Consider the following 15,471-nt stretch of genomic DNA (forward strand, 5'->3'; position numbering starts at 1 on the left):
TATCTATCTATCTATCTATCTATCTATCTATCTATCTATCTATCTATCTATCTATCTATATACATATATATATATACACACATATATGTGTATCAATCTATATAGCCATGCATTTCTGTTTCCCTGAAAAAGAAATTTCTACTGACCTATCTGCATGAGTTCAAGTTGGGGTGTTTATAAGAAAAAAGTTTCTAGTCAAAATCAGTAATTTTTATTTTTTTTATTTTAAATTTTTGCTCTTTTTTTAAGGTGGAAGGCAGGGCAATTGTGGTTAAGTGATTTGCCTAAGGTCGCATGGCTACTAAGTGTATTAGGCTGGATTTGAACTCATGTCCTTCTGACTCCAGGGCTGGTGCTCTATTCACTTAGCTGCCTCAAAAATCAGTCATTTTGAAAAGTAGTGACATATTTACTTCCCCTTGCTTTCCCCCACTTTGCCTATTTTTATCCATTATGAGATAAAAGCACCCACATAAGTTTAACTAAATTATGGCCTGATGGGAAGAGATCACTGCTTATGAGTCTACTTAGTTCTGTATTTCAAAGAGTTATCTTTTGCCGACTACTCTGATCCCCATCTACAAAATGTGGATGATCTTTCTTGTCATATTTATGTAAAGTTATTAGTGAATAGCATAGACACAGCTTGTTGTTGCCGTTGAGTTGCTTCAGTTGTGTCTGACTTTTCCTGACCCATTTTGGGGTTTTCTTGGTAAAGATACTAAAATGGTTTCCCATTTCCTTCTCTAGCTTCTTTTATAGAGGGGAAACTGAGGCAAACAAGGGTTAAGTGACTTGTCCAGTGTCAAGCAGCTAGTAAGTGTTTGAGGCTGGATTTGAATTCGTGAAGATGAGTCTTCCTAGTTCCAGACCCAGTGTTATATTCACTGCACCCATAGATACAGCTACCTTATGTCAAATTTGAAGGGAGAGAAATTTTACCCATCCATTTTCAAATAACATACAGTTGGAAAAAATATTCTTGCCTACACATGGTTTAGAGCACCCTAGGAAAACAGGTTACTATAAAGACAGTTTTGAATGGCATGCTCACTAGTATCATGTCTAAATACTTTGAAAGCTAAACTTGCCTGAGAAAATTATTACAAAACTGAACCTTTTCAAAAGGTTAAACACTAAAAATGTGAAAATTTATGTGTTGATGAGAGTAAGGAATAAAGAAATATTATTAAACTCTGCACTTTCTTAAACTATCATCTTTTCCTATCAGTTCAACTAAAAGGATGAATTTAATTATATCTCCATAATCAAATTCCATTAAAATAGTCCCCAGAACTGATAGACACTTATAGACCAATATCAAGCAAGATATCTTCTAAGTCTCAACACTCATTAATCCATTAATAAGAGCATAAATATAAAAAACAGAAAACAAAAACCTGCCCTTTGTTGATTCGTACACTTTGCCTAAAGAGCCCAATCTGGTAAAAGTGCTATTGAAGTGGGGCATTATTGAGTTAACTGGAAAAAAATTCTCAGAAATGATCAAATTTATGTTTCCTTTGCCTCTTCTTCTCAGGCATGCTTAAATTATATATCTGTGATTTAATTTGCTTTAGGAATATTGGTTGATTTTGTTCCTACCACATTTATACTTCATTGCTAAATTAAGCTACTTTTATCCAAAGAAGAGAGGACAGTAGATAAAGAAAAGCCCTTATTTTTGTTCAGAGACTTAGGAGCAGAAAAAAAGTAGGAGGATATCTGTATGTCTCTTATTTCACATGAGTTTATTAATAATTTTTCATCTTCTCTAAATATTTCCCAACTCCCACTACCACTGACGAATTAGGTTTCCAAAAAGTAAATTGTGTTTTTCTCTTTAGAATTCTAGGTATCACACTGAAAAGTTGGGAATGGTTTTCTATTACTATTATCCATGAGCTCCCCTCCAGTTGTACTTTTATTAATTATTAATTAGCCAGCCAAAGATAATCAACTTTTTAAAGATGATAATTTACTCAGATGATATAGTAGGAACAGTTGGTACAAAAACATCCACTTAAAGGTATTGGACATTATTTTTTTGACAATGCTTAGGGAAAAAGTGGGCTTGAGATGGGAAAGTACATTGGCAATGGAATAATTCATAGATAAAGTTTGCCTTAATTCATTTTCTCTCTTCTTGGAATCCTCATGAATTTCCTTTAGGATATATAAATCTCTTTGGGGTCCAAGGATTGTGTCCCTGCAGAATTCTAAAGTTGCTCCTCTTTCTGTGCCAAAGAGGTCACGATCTATAAATCTGTTTTTATGTGGTGTGCCTGGTTTGTCCTCTTTCATGTCTCATCTGAATCAATTGCTTATGAAGTTGATTTTGTCTCTCTGATGATATATTTAATGATGGGTGGGGAAATAGAATATAGAACACTCCCTCCATGCTCCCTCTTCATATCCCCACTTCTGTACTGACATTGAATAAGATCCAATTCTTTAATTGTCTTTTGGCAGGTAGATAAGTAGGTAGGTCACAGAACTACTGTACATACTCTGTCTATGTCTCTCTAGTGACTTCCACTCCTGCATCACTTACCACCTATTGGACATATCGATCATGTTCCTTTGGCATCTCAAATTCAATATGTCTAGAACAATTCATTACATTTTCCTAAAAATCCACCCCTCTTCTGATTACTATTGAGGGCATACTCACCATCAGAGTCGTCTAGATTACCATCCTCGGATTCATCCCTCATTCCTTTATTAGGTGACAAGTTTTGTTAAATCTACTTCCACAGCATCTTTTGAATTGTTCCTCATCCCTTAATTCACTCTGCAATTCAATCAAATGTTTCTGTTTGCAGTTCTATATATGTGTCATTGCATTTTCTATTTCCAAAGCTTTGTACTGGTGCTCCTGATGCCTGAAATGATTCTTTGACCTCAGACTCATTTACTTTGTTTATAAACATATGTTAATATATACATGCAAGCGATACATACATAGATATTCTTCTCTGATATAATGTAAGGTCCTTGAATGCAGAGACTATTTAATTTTTGTCTTTGTACAAGTTGCACTTACATAATGTGTAAGACGTCATAAGCATTGGGTGGAAGTATGACATGAAATTAAAGAACAATTTGAAGGGAAGGAAAAGGATTGCTTCCCAGTCATGGGACACAAATTATGCAAAGGTACAGAGAGAGGAAATGGAATATGACATATGTGAAAATGAAAATAGCCAGTTTGGCTTGAATTCAGAGTGTGTGAAAAAAAAAAATAATGTGAAAGAAGCCTATAAATTAAGTTAGAGAAGATCTTGAAACAAAGCTTCTAAGTATCAATTATTGGAGTTTACATTTACCATAAAAGCAATAGAGAATTCCATGAAAATAATGCACCTATCTCTGATGATAAAAGAAATATACATCAAAAACATACCTGAGTTTCCAGAAAATTGGCAAAGATAATAAAAGATGAGAATAGTGAATGTTGAGAGGTTGTGGAAAGACATGAACTAATGTATTATTCTTAGGTCTGTGAATTAGTACAACCATTTTAGACAACAACCAATAAATTGGCTAAAATGTCTTTATTTTGACTCAGGAATTCAATTCCAGTATACACCAAGAAGCTTATTGAAAAAAAGTAAGGTTCCATATATGCATGTATTTATAGCAGCACTATTTTTGTGGCAGCAAAGACTTGGAATCAAAGAAGACACACATAAATTGATGAATAAATTGGGACAAATTAATGTAATGGAATATGCCCATGTTATAAAAACTAATAAACCTATTTAGAAGAAAGAATTATTAAAAGACCTAAATAAACTGATGCAAAGGTAAATCAGCTGAGTCAGGAAAGCAATGAATGCATTGACTAGTGCAACATAAATGGAAAGAGCAACTGCAAAAAAAATAATAAAAAAAAACAAAACAGCTGAATGTTGCAAAATTGCAAAGAACAAGCTTAACCACAAGCAATAAGTATAAAAATATATCTCTCAATATACCTTTCCAGAGACTAGGGGAGGAAGGGGGTTCATGGATATGCATTGATTATAGACCATGTGAAATTTTTTTCTGATCTATTGTTCAATTTTGCTGTTTTTCCTCCTCTTTTTTCTTAAAAAAAATCCCTTTGTTATGATAAATGACTCACTGTGAAGGAAGAAGAGGATCAGGAGGAGTGATGAGGAGAAAATCTAGATAATGCAAAAATAAAACATAATTTAAAATACATTTAAAATTATGTGCTGAATTTAAAGAAGAGGTAAATTGATTTTATCTGGATTTCCTCTTTTCTTTATTGTGTATAGTTACCAGGCATAAAAAGAGAAACATTACTTGCAAAGAAAATCTATTATGTTCTGTGCTAGATGGTGCAATGGATAGAGTCTTTTACCTGGAATCAGGAAGATCTGAATTTGAATCCTACTGCAGGTACTTACTAGCTGTATGACCATGGGCAAGTCACTTAATATTATGTGTATCATTTTTCTCATCTGTAAATGGGGATCAAAATCTCAAGGTTGTTATGGGGATAAAATAAGAGAATATATATAAAATACTTTGTAATTCTTCTGTCACTATATAAATACTAAATAATATTGTTACACTTTTTATTCACTTATGGTTATGACTATATTTTGGTTGTATTGTGTCTTTCAGTGTAAAATATTGAAATATAAATATAAAAGAGAATAGAGAGCCAGATGAGCTTCTTGATTATGGCAGTGAAATGATAAGATTTATACTTTAGGAATATGTTTAACAGTTATGGGAAAGATTGATTGAAGAGGGTAGAGATTTGCGGCAGAGAAACCAATTAGTAATATATTGCAATGGTCCAGGCAGGAAGGGATGAGACTTGATCTGGGTTGATAACCATATCTTAATCAAGTGGGGTCATAACCTAGGTATCATCTTTGATTCCTCTCTCTCTTTTACATCCCTGCCCACAACCTGCCATCAAGTCATGATGACTTATCAATGGATTGGATATGGGGGAACAGGGTTCCTTCCTAATATCTTCCATAAGCATCCCCTTCCCTCCTTTGACACTACCACTACTCTAGAACAGACCCTCATCATTCCTTGCCTGGACTATCAAAATAGCTTTCTGTTTGATTTTGCTGAATCAAGTATCTCCCCTACTTCAATATATCCTTTACTCAGCTATCAAATTGATTTTCTTAAAGTGTAGGTCTGACCATGTCACCAACCCCTTCCCTTTAGTGGCTGCCTATTAGCTCCAGATCAAATATAATATCCTCTCTTTGGTTTTTAAAGCCCTTAATCAACTGATCCCATACTACCTTCCGAGGCTTCTGATTCAGTAACTAGTCTCTTTGACTCTTAGTCTCCAAGGAACAACTTGGACAGAATACTCTATTACCTGTCTGTATTTTCACTGGTTGTCTTCCATGTCTGGAATGTGCTCTTTCCTTTTCTGTGCTAATTGACTTCCTTGGTTTCCTTTGTGTCTTAAATCAAAACCCATCTTCTACAAGAAGCCATTACCAGTCCCCTTTAATTCTAGTGTCTTTTTTTTTCTGAGATTATCTTAAAATGAACTACACGGCAATGATATAGAGAAAGCATGGTTACCCAATTTTTCTGGAAAAAAAGAAATGAACTTTTTAGGTAATTCAAACTCAATAAACATGTGTCATATGATATGGTAGCCACAAAAAAATCTAATAGAATCTTGCGGTGCATTAAGAGAAGGGGAAATTCCAGGACTAAAATATGATGGTCACACAACAATCTGCCTTCATCAGATCTCATCTAGGGTAATATGTTCAGTTCTGGGCACCCAGATTTTGAGATTTTGATGAATTAAGGAGCATAGAGAGAACAATCAGTCTGCTGTGATGAATCCATGCCATATGAGGATTACTTGAAGGAACTGGGAGGGTTTAGCTTGGAGGAGACTCAGGGAGAATAGGTTTGCTGTTTCTGAGTATTTGAAGGGCTATAATGGAGAAGAGAAATTAGTTTGTTTGCTTGTTTTTCTTCTGTTTGGGCCAAGGACTCAGAATAAGGATCAATGGATAGAAATTTTTTCTAAGAGGTTTGATAATTTTAGCTAAGAGGTTAAATTTAGGTTTGCTAATATAAAAATAATTCCTGACTATTAAAGCTGTAAAAAAAAAAAAAAAGAGGAATGAACTATATGAAGTCATGATGAGTTTTCTTTCTTTGGAGATCTGCAGAAAAAGTCTAAAACAAATCACCAAAAATGTTATTATAAGGAATTCCTTTTTGTGTAGGTTGGATTAGATGACTACTGAGGTTCCTGCCAATTCTGCAATCTTTAATTCTCTGAAATGACAAATGAACAAACAAAAGAAGGATATTATATGGAACGGGGAGTTATTCTGCTTGATCTCAGATGACGAGAATAAGGAATAGGAGTAATAGGTAGAAATTACTAAGGAAAAATTCAGGCTTAATGTAGGAAAAAACCTCCTTAATGATTAGATATTGTAATGATGAAAAGGGGATTAGTCAACTTCAGAAAGAAGCTAGCTCTTCTTCATTGAAGATCTTCACATAAAAACAAAAACTCAGGATAATATTTCGTCATCTGTGCTATAAAATAGTGGTCTCAGGGGCGGTTAAGTGGTGCAGTGAGTAAGAGCGCTGGCCCCGGAGTCGGGAGGACCTGAGAACAGTTCCAGCCTCAGATACTTAACACCCACACAAAATAACTGGCTGTGTAACCTTGGGCAAGTTACTTAACCCCAATTGCTTTAGAAAATATATAGTGGTCTCAGATTCAAATGGTAAGGAATTTCTGTGGACTATATATTGACTTAGAAAACAAAAAAATAATGTTATCTATGTTCTTATAGTCTTATTTATTTTGTTAAACATTTCCCAAGTACATTTTTCTCTGATTCAGGCAACTCTCAAGAGTATTCCTAGATGTATGAGCTAGGGGGTTTTCCAACTTTCTTGTAAATATTCTCTTCATTAATTCTTTTCATATTGGACTAGCTATCACATGTAATAATGTTGAACTCTGAAATTTGGTGATTATATGAATGGCCAAAAAATATTAGTGATTATTTTTAGCTCTTACACTAATGAGATGGAGGAGAGATAGTTTAATATTTCAAGAAATTCTAAATGAAAACTACCTTAATCTCTTAGACCCACAAGGTAAAATAGAAGTTGAAAAAATGCACTGATCACTTTCTAAAAAAGATTCCAAAATAACAACTCTCAGGAATATTATGGCCAAGTTCCAGAGTTCCTCAGTCAGAGAGAAAATATCGCAAACAAACAGAAAAGAACCAATCAAATATCATAGATCTACAGTCAGGATCAGACAAGATTTTCATTTTCCATGTGAAGCACTTGAAATATTACACTACAGAAGGCAATGGAGTTAGAATTAAAACTAAAATAACTACCCAGAAAAAAAATGTGTATAATTCTTCTGACGAATATATATAATGAAATAGAGGACTTTCACACATTCCTTATGAAAAGAGCAGAACAGATTAGAAAATTTAATATTCGAACACAAAACTCAAGAGAAGCATAAAAAAGATAAACGTGATAGAGATATCATAAGGGACTCAATAAGTTTCTTTTTTTGTACATTCCTGTATTGAAGATGATACATGCAACTAAGACATTTATCATTATTAGGGCGGTTAAAAGAAGTATACATAGATGGAGGACGTGGGTGTGAGTCAAGTACATTTGAATGATGTCCAAAAAATGAAGAAGTGAGAAAGAGGGATGTGCTGGGAGAAGGCAGAAGAAAGATGTAGAGAAGAAAAAAAAAGAATGAGGAAATTTTCTCAAATAAAACCAGAAAGCAAGGAAGAGCTTTTACAATGGAGAGGAAATGAGGATGCTATGATTTCCTCATCAGAATTAGTTCAAAGTGGGAACTATACACACATGTGCACACTCACATGTACATATGTACATACACAAAAATATGTGTGTATATATGTATACACACACTCAGACACATACCTACAGATTCATTTGTGTATAGAAATCTACCTTACCCAACACAGGAAATAGGAAGAGAAAAGGATAAGAGAAAGGGGGTTGGGGGTGACAAAATGGAAAATGGATTAAGGGAAGCAACAGATAAAAAATAAACTTTTGAGGAAAGACAGGGTAAAAAGAAAAAAGAGAACAAACAGAAGAAAATGGCATAAAGGGAAGTACATAGGAATCTTAAATGTGAATGGGATGAGCACACACATAAAATGGAAGCTCATAGCAAAATGAATTAGGAACCAGAATTCAACATTTTTTAAAGAAACACACTTGAAATTGAAAGACAAAAAGTTAAAATAAAGGGCTCTGGCATAGGATCTAATATGTATCAGCTAAAGTTAGAAAAAGCAGGGATAGCAATTACAATCTCAGACAAATCAAAAGCAAAAATAGACTTAATTCAAAGAAGTGATTATGGAACTGCATTTTCCTAAAAGGTACCATAGAAAATGAAGTGATATAAAAAAAATTTACAGTAAGTTTCTCTGTTAAAAATCGAATTTCTCAGTTTTATACTAAGTATAGAAATGAGCCAAATGTACAAAAATAAAAGCCATTCCCCAACTGATAAATTGTCAAAGGATATGAACAAGTAGTTTTCAGAAGAAGAAATCAAAGCTATTTATTGACACATAAAAAATGCACTAAATCTATATTAATGGGAGAAAAGTGAATTAAAACAACTCTTAGTAAGCAATTTAGATCTAGCAGAAATGACAATTGCTGGAGAGCATGAAGCAAAATGTGGACAACAATGACCTGCCAGTAGAGTTGTGAATTTGTCCAAACAATCTGGTTAACAGTTTGGAACTATACTCAAAGGGTTATAACCTACACACCCATTGACTCAGAAATACCGCTACTAGGTTTGCATATTAAAGAGGTGAAGAGAAAGGAAAATTACACACACACACACACACGTACACACACACACATGCACACATGCACACACACACACGCACACACACACATATATATGTGGGTGTGGGTGTGTAGAGAGAGACAGAGAGAGAGAGAGACAGAGAGACAGAGGGAGACAGAGAGACAGAGAGAGAGAGAGAGAGAGAGAGAGAGGAAATTTTTATAGCAGTTCTTTTTTTGGTGGCAAAAAATTGGAAATTTAGGGGATACTCATCAATGCAGAATGGATGAACAATCTGTGGCATACAATTTTGAGGGAGTACTGTTGTGCTATAAGAAATGATAAGGATGATGGCTTCAGAAGAAAAAAAATAAAGCATGCCAAGAACTACTTAAACTGATGCAAAATTAAGTAAGAAGAACTGGGAATAGCAGAACTATTGCAATGATGATCCACTGTGAAAAAAATTGGCTTCTTTGATCAATACAATGACCCAAGACCATTCCAAAGCACTTATGGTTAAAAAAAAATGCTATTCTCTTCCAGGAGGAGATTGATGAACTCAGAGCACAAATTCAACTAAAAATTTCTCACTTTATATCATGCAATATGGCTAATAGGAGAATATGTTTTACAAAATTTTACATATCTAATTAATATCACATGGGCTTGACTTCTTCCTGGGTAGGGAAATGATGGTAGATAATTTTGAAGTCAAAATTTTAAAAATCAGAATGGTAAAAATATATAAATAATAATTTTTAAAAGAACAACAAACTTATTCTATGCATGGTTTATTACTTGCCTGTATAATGACTCTAGTAATTTTACTTTACCATGAAATTTTTTTAGTTTCTTCAACTTTAGATGTGCCTGACATTTACAAGATTTTTTATTTGACTATCTATTTATAACTAAGAGAAAATTTTACAAGACAAGTCGAAATTAAATTTCATTTTGAATTTGTAATATTCACATTTTTTTTACCTAATGATATGAAGCTCTTGTATGGAATAGAATGATCACAAAAGTGAATGAATGTGCATTTACCCAGAAAAACGTGTCTAATTCAATCCCAATATTCACTAATTCACAACAGATTAAGGGTCTGAGATACTAAACCAAGACCAAATAATAGTTATCATCATTTCCTTTCCAAATAAGTAATAGCATTATTTAGATTAAATTACATGAATTAACATCAATATGGAAGTCATATTTTAGCAACAGGTTAGTTGATTGCAATACATATGATAGAGGTGATGGTTTGAAATTATTGGTTTTATTTTTGATGTAATGAGACAACAGCTTATTGTCTGCTATAACCACTGAAAGAGATCCAGGTTGTTGCATATTCTTTGTATTTGTTCTTTGTAAATTGAGAGTGTTGTCACATGGGCTCTTAATTCTATAATTTTTTAAAATAAATTTTCCCTCAACACATCACATAAACACCTCGGTTCTGCCAATTAAATCACTCAAAATGAACACAATATCTGAAAACAGTTAAATAAAACAGCATAAAAGTGATTTCACTCACTTTATAGATTAGTTGTTTAGGTTTTTTAAAGGAAAGACCAATTGTATGTTTTATATTTATGATAACATTGCTCTGAATTATAATTAATTTAATTTAATTAACATTGTTAACTGAATTCAGCTCACATTTAAAGCTGCACTAATTATAATGCACACTTGTAGTATTTTTCTATGTTCTTTTCTTTCATCTTGTTCACTTGATATAACTTCATAGAAGCTTTTTATGCAATTTCTTTCTTTACATTTTTAATATAGTATTTATTTTTCCCCAATTCATGTAAACTTTTTTCAACATTAATTTTTAAATTTGAGTACCAAATTCTCTCCTTTCCTTCCCACTCCCTCATTGAGAAGACAAACAATTTGATATAGGTTATACATGTGTAATCATGTGTTTTGCCAACTCAATATTCACAGCACCAACAGTGACTATGAATATGTAGGCATAGTCCTCAATTGCAAAATATAACACACTCTCCATATAGAAGACAGAAGCAAAACATTTATTTAGACACCAGAAAACTAAATCCCAACACCAGGAAAGCAAATCCATAAAGCAACAAAGAAGTTAATAAACCATAATACAGCAGGGAGTCACACCATGCTTTAGCCTTCCCACAAATAAACCCTCACAAACCTAGCTGTCACAGTTGGGGGGTAACAAACACTCAGGAGCCTAGCTGTCTCCTTGTCTGCAGTCCTCTCCTGCCATATATCTGCTCTGACTCCCAGCTTCCTCTGTTCTCTGCTTCACCCTTCAACAAATTCCTCCCTTCACAGGCACCATGTGATTACATATAGCCCATTAGGAGGCAGGGAAGATCTTCAAATTACCATTACCATTATATCATGAAAATATATTTCTTTGGTAATCATGTTGTAAAAAAGAAAAAAAACATAGATCAAATGCTGTTGCTGCTGATTCGTTTATTCATTTTCTTCCCACTGCTGGTTTTATGGGTCCCAGTCTATGTTGGCACAGCCTGAACTGGATTCTCACCCTGGTATAACAGATCGTTCCTACTGACCTTCTAGGTTATCCTGGGCTGGAAAAATTTTTCACGCCATCCTTTTCTGGGTTCTGATGCTCCAGAATTTCTTTTAGGTTATTATTTAGAGTGGTTCAGAGATGTTTTGTGGAAAGCTCAGGTGAGTCCCCACCATTTCTCTGCCATTTTGACTCTGATGCCCCTCCCACAATGCATTTCTTAAAATTCTTCATAGTTCTACTTACTTATGGAGTATTGTATTATAATTATACATCACTCTTTGTCAAGCTGTTGACTATCAGTCACAAGATTTAATTTCAATATTTTTCTATTCTAAAAAAAGGTCTACTAGCAATATTTTCATACAGAGAAGACTTTTTTTCCCTTTTTCAGGAGCTCCTTGCAATAAAAAACCAAACAGCAGATTTGTTTATCCGAAAGGCACAAACAATTTTGTAACTTATATAATTCCAATTCATCTTTCAAAATGATTTAACCAGTTCATAGCTCTTCTATCAGTGAATTAGGGTGTCTATTTTTTCACTTTCTAATTAGCATGGCAATTTTCCATTTTTTATTATCCTTGACAATTTTATGGATATGAAGATGTACTTTAGAGTTATTTTAATTTGTGTTTCTTCTGATTATTAGTAATTTTGAAATTTTTATTATTTAAATATAAGATATTAAGTGGAATCTTGGAATATAAAAATCAAAATAAAAATGAATTATGTGTCACATATAGAATAAGTAAAGCTGAATCCACAAGTTAAGAAGATAAAATTCCACTGAATATAAATAGCATATTAAGGTAATTTCAGATAGTGCAAATACTTAGAACTCACACTCAATGTCCCCACTTTCTCTTTACACCATATTTGGGGCAATGACATCAGGATCTGACTGTGGGTCAGTCCCACAAAATATTAATTGAATGCACCTGAACTACTACATAATTGTAAAAGTGGTATCAAAGGTGAAAGTGAAGCAAGTGGGAAGCACATATTTAAACATAAAAGGTTGAATTTAAAAATCAAACATGCAAAATTAAGGTTCTGAAGTTTAGTAACTCGAATGCAACATATGACCATATTTTGAATATTTCCCAATTTTGACCAAATAAATCCAGATCAATTCGAATAGTTGCACATGACATCTTAAAATATTCTACAAAAGTTTTGGCAAATTGAAGTCCTTAGGGATTAACTTTAATAAATACATAAGAATTAGAAATAGCAATATAATATGATAAACATTTTTAAGTCCCTACCATGTCCCAGGCACTGTGCTATGCCGTGAGGTCTCAAATAGAAGAAGAATGATCCTCCCTTCCTCAAGTAGCTAACAATCTATTAGGAACAGAAAACACACACAAGGAAAATGAAAAGCTGAAGAATGAACTGTTGGCACATGATCGTGGAGTCACAGTCAAATAAAACTGTTGGAGGTGAATGAAGAAATGGCTGAGATTTGAGGTCTTTATAAATGGAAGCAATAGGAGGAAGGTTTTCCTTTGCCATCCATACTTCAGAGAGATAGAAGCCATTGAGGGTACTAAAGAAGTGTGAGTACCAAAGTTTCTTGGTGATAAGCTTATTAGGATAAACTATTAGTCAGAGGATCGAGATGATGCTGATGACAATGATGATGACGATGATGATGATGATGATGATGATGATGATGATGATGATGATGATGACGATGATGATGATGATAGAACCAAACTGGTGACCACATATCATTTGGTTTAACTATTCTTCTATTGTTCTTGAAAACAATTTAGTTTTCTAAGGTTGACATTTTCCCATTAGCATTAATACTATACAGTTGTATTAAGTGTTGAGAAAGGTACCTTATATATAGAAAGCACATCTATATTCTTTAATTTGGTTGTGGGTATTCTAAATATGAAATCTTGATTCAATAACCAAAGATGCACAATTGGTATACAATAGAATATACAATACAAAAGGGTATACCATTGGAGGTACTGAATTGTGCCTCTGGATGTTCTCGTAAAATGAAACCAGAATAAAGAAAGAAGCAAAAACTAAATGGAAGGATGGTCCACAGGTTTCCATGGAGAGACAAATAAAGGACTTAGTGAAGGATTTTTTTATGTATCTAAAGACTGAACATAATTGTGATATATGTGGCAACATTTGCTGCATAGGATAAAGAGGCAGAAAAAATTATATGATGGACTTGATAAGGCCCCCAATGCTTTTGTATTTAATTACTTTATGGTAAAGATGAAAATAGGTAAGGTTGGTGAGAAATGTAAGAAACATTCATTAAAAATAAGGAATGAGAGAGATCAAAAATAAATTACTACATAGAATCCTTATTTCTATGCAGTGCAAGCTCTGAGACTACTATTCCAGACCCTGATTTCAACTGACATGTTGGGCATAAAGAAGATAGATGCTATTTCTCCCTTCAAAATCTCTTTGGACTTAAATGACAGATGTAGGTGTTTTTCAAATACTATAGCTCAAAAGGCCCCAGTGATGTGCTTCCTTTAATGCTTATATTATTTGCTATATATTAATTAGCCACCATAACTGAACTAGAAATACTTAAGGATATAAGAACTTTAGGTTCAACCCATTCCTCCACCCATACATCAACCTCTCCCCCCCAAAAAAAAAATTCTGGGACACAATTTACTAGAAATAGATACAGAGTCTAGGGAAAAATGAGTTTGAATTTAGAACAGCTTCTATTTGTTGGAACTCATTTTCTCCTTTGGGGGAGCACCTTAATGTTCAATTTTAGCATTGTGTAGTTTTCATCTGGGATCCTTGTCGAATTTGTATTTGGCAACTGATGTAGACATTACTGCCAATCACTGTTATTCCCAGGGACTCTGCTAGGATGCTAATGAGGGGAATGAATTTTATTATCTTAAGAGATTAACAAGATCAATTTCCACTTAACTGCAGTGGGTGGCAGGGAGACAATAGAGAATGTGGAGACAAAAATAAAGGCAGGAGACTTTCTCTCCACCTCCCTGCTCCCAAAGCTATTCTCTCTCTCAGGGGCCTGATACTCCTTTTTTCTGGTTCCCCACTAGAATGCTGAATTATGAACTGAGCCTCACCGTCTTTCACCCATACCATTCAATATCAACATCATCATTATACTTCTTTTTATCCAGTGATTATTCCTTCCAAATTGATCAAAGACTTCTTTCACCTTATCTAATGCCCTTGATCAATGACAGCTTCAATACATATTAGCCAAGTTTTATTCACACCTAGTTCATACCTGTCATAGATTTATTTAAATAAGAAATCTAGGCCTTCTATGATTAGTAAAGTAGGAATATGGAAACCATCCTTATGCCTACACATGAAAGAATAATTTCTGAGAGAAAATAATTGGAAGGTGCTGGAAAAAGAAAGACGTTAGTGATATAAAAAAAGAAGTTATTTATATTTTTATAGAAAAGAAGTAAATGTTTGAATTATCTTCCTCTGAAGAGTTAGATCAAGTATTTGTTTAGAACAAAGGTCAAAATTAGTGCAAAGCTAGGGAATAAAAATGAGAAAAAAATATGATATGCCAATAAAACAATTCAACATTCACCAAGTCAAATGAGATATTGATAATGAAAATTGGGTAATGGAAACAAAAGACAGATTTAAATATACCAACTTCATACAAAAAGTTAAACTAATGATTTTGCAAATAAGGTGATAAAAAACAATCACCTTATTGTGAAAGATATTGGGACCTAGATACTATGATTATACTCACATGTCTGTACTTAGTGATTACCTTTTTGTCTAGTCCCTTTATATCACATAACTTGTTTTTTAAAAATTGCAACATTCTATGCTCTACCTAATTTTCTCCATTTTTGTCTTTGAAAGAACTATATAACTTTTTCCCCAGTAAAATGCATTGAAGTTATTTTTTTTGTTATTTTTTTTGAGAATTCATTCCATATTCTAAGGATAAGTAGAATTAGAAACACTTCAAGGTGTCTGGGTTGGGGAAACCCAGACTTTGGTCCCTTCCAGAGCTATGATCCTATGACCTTATTTCATTATGCAAATAAATGCTCTACTTATT

The 15,471-nt window shown here is 33.5% G+C and overlaps 1 pseudogene; it reads left to right on the top strand.

The window, feature by feature from the left end:
- Positions 1-15,471, top strand: part of LOC138159212 (protein FAM98C-like) — a 68,442-nt pseudogene that overhangs the window by 30,125 nt on the left and 22,846 nt on the right.

The sequence above is a fragment of the Petaurus breviceps genome, unplaced genomic scaffold, assembly GCF_028583685.1.
Source record: "Petaurus breviceps papuanus isolate PSGF00001 unplaced genomic scaffold, PetGlider_PUasm1.0 175, whole genome shotgun sequence".
Lineage (NCBI taxonomy): Eukaryota > Metazoa > Chordata > Mammalia > Diprotodontia > Petauridae > Petaurus > Petaurus breviceps.